At 54.4% G+C, this 6071-nt stretch overlaps 1 protein-coding gene across 1 annotated transcript in view; it reads right to left on the bottom strand.

Annotated features, from left to right (window-relative positions):
• Positions 1–510, bottom strand: part of CDC42EP4 (CDC42 effector protein 4) — a 23029-nt gene extending 22519 nt beyond the window's left edge. The window contains exon 1 of the mRNA XM_006145861.2: positions 309–510. The gene's annotated coding sequence lies outside the window, so the exon portion shown is untranslated. The remainder of the gene's footprint in view (positions 1–308) is intronic.
• Positions 511–6071: the final 5561 nt, after the last annotated feature.

Below are 6071 nucleotides of genomic sequence, written 5' to 3'. Positions count from 1 at the left end.
GTCGGGAAGCTGGCCCGGCCGCTCCGCCTAGGCGGTTCAAATCTGAAAGCCTGAGACTTTCCGAGTTCCAGGCTGGGCAGCCCGGGGGAGCCGGGGCCAGCCGGGCTTTGGGGCGTCCCTGGGGCCTGCACCCCGACCCAGGGCCTGGGGCGTCTCTCCCTCTTGGGGTTGGAGCGAGGTCTTCTTAAGGCTCTTTTCCATTCCCATTCCCAGCAATGACAAGAAACCAGTAACTCCTGCCGGGGTGGCATTTCCGCTCTGTTCCCTCCCTCCGGGGCCGCTAACCCCTTCCTGGCCCCAGTACCGACCTGAGATGGAAGCCGGAGGGCCAGCACCTCCAGGTTGGTGGATTCCATCCCAGACCTACTGGAAAAGAGAGAGGGCCAACCGAGCCTGGACGTGAGAAGGGGCTGTGGCCTCTGCCTCCCCAGTGTCCGCTGGGGTGAATATGCTCCAAGTGAATTTGGGGGATTCACTCCCGAGTTCCAAGGCCGGACGGAGCGCTATGGGAAGCAGGCCTCAGGTTTTATCCTTGTACAGGAATAACCGTTTTAAAGGATCCTACCAAAGGGCTAAAAGCTATGGGTGAATACTCCGGAAAGGAAAGTGGACAGCACAGAGTGGAGGGATGGTTCCTGCCCTTAGCTCCGCCTAGCCCTCCCTTTTGAAAGGAAGTGGGATGGAAGTGGCCTAAGCTCCAAGACTTCCCTCCCCAACTGGTCTGCCCCGTCTTCAGCTTTCACCCTGAACCTGCTTTCTAGAAGCTCCACTTCCCCCTTCCCACAGTTGCCCAAGAACAACCAGCTCTTGAGAGCGAATACTGTGGCCAGCCTGTTCTGTGGTGAAAATTGAACCCCAGATGAAACACTTGGACCAGAAAGTGGGTTCACGGGGACTTGGGAACTAGACGCACATGAGCTCAAACCGCGGCTTGGTTATTGTGGGGAAGTCACTAACCCTCCCTCCCCAGCCCTTGGTAGCCTGGCCTCTGTGTCCAAGGAGCAGGGCCCCTGGCTAGCCTTCCCTGGAGGTTGTTAGGCTGAATAAGATATTAGACTTGATGGGGCCAGCAGGTGGTATGGTGGTAAAGGCACCTGGATCCCAGGTGGCTGACCACTTGGTTCTAGTCCCTGACCTGACAGCTTGAAGCTACATATGTATACCTGTGTGCCCAAAATCTGGAGAGGAGGTTGGAAGAGAAGGGATTGCACCATGGCCATTCCATGGGGGAGGTGCTTTCTTACTTTCCTTCTCTTTCCTCTCACTCAGTGAGCACACATGCCATGTAGCAAATTTAGAGGTTTTTTTTTTTTTTTTCTATAGGGCTTGTGTGCTCGCCAGACAGACAGAGAGACAGAAAGCGAGAAATCATCCCCCAGGGGGCATGGCCATGCCGCAATCCCTTCTCCTCCATTCTCCTCTCGGGATCTTGGGCACGCATGCACACGCACCCGGCGTGAGTTTTAAGCCACCGGGTTCGGGACACAAACCACTGCGGTTGACTACGGAGTCCAACGACATAGCCATTACGCTAACTGCTGGTCCCGGAAATTTAAAAAATAGATAAACATGTATCCAGCTGTGAAAGGGCTTTCTGACGATAGGGTGGCAACTGGAGCAGACTGTCCTCGTTGTGACCTGGGGCAGAAAGTGTTCTCAAAGGGCACAGGAGCTGCAATTACTGTCATCTACCAGCAGATAAGTTCTCCACCAGCTTTCCCAGCTATGCAATGGGACCAGCAATCCCTGCCTTCCCCCTGTAGGTGAGTATTAGATGAGATCGCCTAAACAAGGCGCCTGGAAACTTGTTTTGCACGGGCGGACCCACGTCGCTCCCCGTTTCTGGAGTTCCAGGACCTTTTCCTTCCCCAAATCACAGCTGATGTCTTCTCTGTGAAAACTTTCCTGATTTTCTCTGAGACATCGGCCTCTCCCCCATCTCTTTCCTTCCATTTTTAATCATTTGTTTAGGGAGAAGGGCTAGCTGTTAGTAACTTTTTTTCCCTTCTTTTATACATGTTTTGGGTTTGGCCTTCTAATTACATTCCTATCTATTAGCATACCTCTAGGACAAGGTCTCTAGGTCCCTTTGTAATTCTTCCCACACTTATCCAAATTCAGGGACCCTTATCCAAATCCAGGCTCCTTCTGCCAAAGTTTAACCTTTGCCTTTGGAAACAAAACCAAGCCCTTCTGCTCTCAGGAGGCCCAGGGAAGGGTCTCAGCAGGTACTCCCAGGCTTGTATCCTGACACCCTGGAGGAGATGTGATTAAAAGAAAGTGCTAATTTTCTGGGACCAGCAGATGGTGTAATGCTTACGTGGCTGGATTCCCACATAGGAGACCGGTTTGAGTCCTGGACCGGGTGGCTTAAAACTTATGCCGGTCATGTGTGCATGCATGCCCTAAATCCCAAGAGGAGAATGGAGGAGAAGGGACTGTGGCATGGCCATCTTCCCTGGGGGGTGGGGGGTGAGTTTTCAATTTCTGACACTGTCTCTCTGGTGAGCATGCATGCCCTATAGGAAAAAATCTCTCTTTAAAAAAAAATAAAATGCTAATTTTCCTTAACGCTTGGAATCCCAGACCTGTGGAATTTTCTCACGAATTCACTGAAGCTGTTTTGCTCGACCTTTAGGCTAGAGACCTACAGATAATCAGAGAAAGTTAACAAAATGAAAAACTCGAGGCTTGAATACCTACCTGAAATCTCTGGCAAGCTCTAAGCCCTGGACTTTGGGAGGGATTTGAGTTCTTAACTGCACCTCTGGTGTAACTTAACCCCTAAGCCCTTAGGCCTGAGCGTGTGTCTCTGCCTGTCTCGGGCTGCTGGGGCTTGCCTTTGGGACTCGGGCAGGCATGATCCTTACAACTGCAGGGCCTGCCCCACCCATGTGATGCCTCCTCCCCACCCCACACCCCAACACATACCTCCTAGAGTTTGTCAACATCGGGGTTCTGGGCATTTTAGTTCACGTGGGCATTTTGCCCCGCCCCTAAGAGGGTGGGTTAGGTCGGTAATCCCGTTTCCTTAAAAAGAGGTTGGAAGACTCACTCTTTCTAGTCTGCTGTTTCCAGTAAGTGTGGCTCTCGGCAGGCCCTCTTCCTTTCTGATATGAGCTCATCTCCAAGGCCCATTCCCATCCTCGTGTTGGGCCTTCCCATCTTTATCCTGAGTCCCCGGCCCTCCACTGAGGTGAGACAAGATGGTCTTGCATAGACTCCTGAAGGTGAAGGGCCTGAAGTCAGCCTGTCTGGAAGCAGGGCCTTGGGGTCCTCTGTCGGGCACTGTCAGCTGAAGGGCCTGGGACAGAAGCTCTTTCACCCTCGGTTCCCTGTTCTCGGGAACCACCTGGGGTCTTTCTCAGGCCTGGGCCCACCTGCGCTAAGCAGTTGCGAAAGCCCCTAGGATACCAAGCTGCTGGCAGAGAGCCTGGGGCACAGAGCAAGTCTCCCCACCCACCCATGGTGGGAAAAGCACCTAGCTCTGGGCGTGCTTTGGTTCCAGGCTGCAGGGCCCGAACCCAACCCCAGGGCTCCGGGCAGCCGGTACATGCCAGCCTGCCAAGCAGCCCGTTGGGTTGGGATGATGTCGGTTTGCGTTGACTCTCAGTGTGGCTGGCGCAGAGTAGGTTTTCTAGATGAATGAAGGAGCAGTGTCTAGAGTCCGAGTCTTTCTCTGCCTTTGCAAGCCTGGCTTGGGACTGAACTCTGTTTGGTCACCTCCTCCAAGAGATGAGGTCAACCGGCCTCCAGGGTCCTCCATCCTCCCAGAACATGCACCTGAGGACTCGCGGCACCAATGGGCTGGGCGCATGGGGTGGGACGTTGTGTCTCAGAGGACTCCTGGCCCACAGACACAGGCTAGCGACTCTGACAGTAGGATGAGCTGGGCCTACAGAAAGGATGAGGTGGGGTGAGCGATGGTGGCAGAGCAGAGAAGCCATGGAGTTTACCGAGCGTCAGTCCCCACATAGGGTCAGAACACCCGATTGTACCTATCGTGTGTGACCTGGGGGAGTGTCTCAGGGGGTGGCCTCTGTAGGGAGAGCATGATAAAGACTTAGGAGGCCATGAGGGGCCATTGCACGTGGACCTTGCTTCATCAACTCAAGTCCAACATAAGACCCCAGCCACGGGCTGGCCCAGGAGCCTTGCGGTTAAGGGAACAAATCCCACATGGCTGACCACACAGTTTGAGTCCTGGATCCAGCAGCTTGAAAAACATGCCAGGTGCATGCGTGTGTGCTCCAAGTCCTGGCAGGATGGAGAAACAAAGAGATCATGGCATGACCGTACCCCACTGGGGGAAAAGGGGAGTGCTTTCTCCCTTACCCTCTCTCTCTGTCTCTCTCTGGTGAGCGTACATGCCCTCTGGAAAAAAATGAAAAAGACCCCAGTCACTATCTGGTTGTGGCTAAGCAGGCTTTAGGCTTTTGGGTGCTGTGGGCCCCTCGGTCTGGGCCAGGGGAAGGACAGATAGCACAGGACTCCCTGCCTGACTTGAGTCCTACCAGCCACTGCATTGTCATGTTACCGACAGGCTGCCCCGACCATGGAGCCGGCACGTTCCAGAAGGGAGACAAGGGTCGGTGAGTGAGCCAAAGCTCAGGGCTGAGAGAATGAACGAAGACCAAAGCAAAGACACTGTTGGAAGCAGGAGCCCTGAAGGGGTGCTCCTATAATTCCCCAGATTTCCAAACTCCAGAGCTCCACCCACCAGTGACCCCAGTGGGAACCGGGAGAGCCCAGTCATGCTTCCTCAGCAAAGCCTTCTGCTGCTCCTAGGCCCACAGACTGGATTAGGACCACAGGTACTGGGGCCAGAGAGTCCTGGGTTCAAATCTCGAGTTCTCTGCATGACCTGAGGGAAGTCACTGGAGCTCCTCCCCGAGTTCGGTTTTCTCATCTGTACATGGGTACCCACCTCATGGTATTGGACTGAGGTGTGTGGGCAGTGCGGGTGAGAGTGCAGCACAAGCTGGGGCCATGCCAGGGTTCACTACAGGGGCATCAGCCCATCTCAAAGCAAAGGGCCAAAACTGGCCTTCTGGAGCAAGTGGCCCGGAGCCTCCACCCTCGCCGTCCCTGTTAGTATTTCTCAGAATTGAGCAACATGAGGAAAAAATGTCAGCACTACCAAGAAAGAGGCAGGCCTGGACTCCTGATAGGGGACCTGGTCAGGCTGAGGGGAAGGAGGGGACCTTGTGCAGAGGGCCTTATGTCCTTGTCCCTGGGAGATGTGGGCGGAGGCCCAGTTCTGCAAGACAACAGAAAGCCTCCTGAGCCTCCAGAAAGATGGAAAGAAAGAAAAGGGACTGGATAGGTGGAAGGGAAGTGCTTCTGTTTATACCCAGGAAAGGCCTTTCTGCTGCCGGGAAGCTCAACTAGGTGGCAAATGAGGCTTAACTAAGGAACACTTAGACAAGGCGGGAGCCACTCACGGGCACTTGCTTGTTTGTCGAGACTTTTCTGTGCTCTGCGAGCTCTGCATCTCAAATCCATGGGGTCGTGGCTATTACTCCCACTTCTCAGATCGAAAACAAAAACGCCTGAGTAACGTGCTCAGGTTCATAGCTAGTGAACTCAGATCCTGAGTTAGAAAAACCTAGGCACAAACCACGCGAGACAGCAGGAGAGGAAGGCCCCAGTGCAATGCGAGTGGTCTCATTGCTGGGCCGTGGGTGGCCAGGGGAGGCTGGGCGCCCTCTGTAAAACCCAGGAAGGGTTTCCGTTGCTTCAAGGACAGACTCGTCCTGTTTGAAGGCACTTCTCAGAGGGCCACGGCAATGACTTAAATCACCCCTGCCTTCTCCCCCACCCGGTGACCCACATCCATACCAAAGACCCCAATTAAACGCCTGCCCGGGCTCAGCACATGGCCCAGGGGTGAACTGGAGGATGACCAGAGCTGGCGGCATCACTCAGCATCCTCTCGTCGCAATGTGATGTGACACCTCTGTCCAGATGTTCCAAGGGCTTAAAGGAGCAGCCCTCTCGATTCAGGAGGTGCTGGCCTCTGCGTCTGCTGCTGGAGGTCTCCTACTTTCTTCCCCTGCTTGTACTAAGCA

This window comes from Tupaia chinensis, unplaced genomic scaffold, assembly GCF_000334495.1.
Source record: "Tupaia chinensis unplaced genomic scaffold, TupChi_1.0 Scaffold000159_1, whole genome shotgun sequence".
In the NCBI taxonomy this organism is placed as follows: Eukaryota; Metazoa; Chordata; class Mammalia; order Scandentia; family Tupaiidae; genus Tupaia; species Tupaia belangeri.
This window is presented reverse-complemented; position numbering and strand designations above follow the sequence as displayed.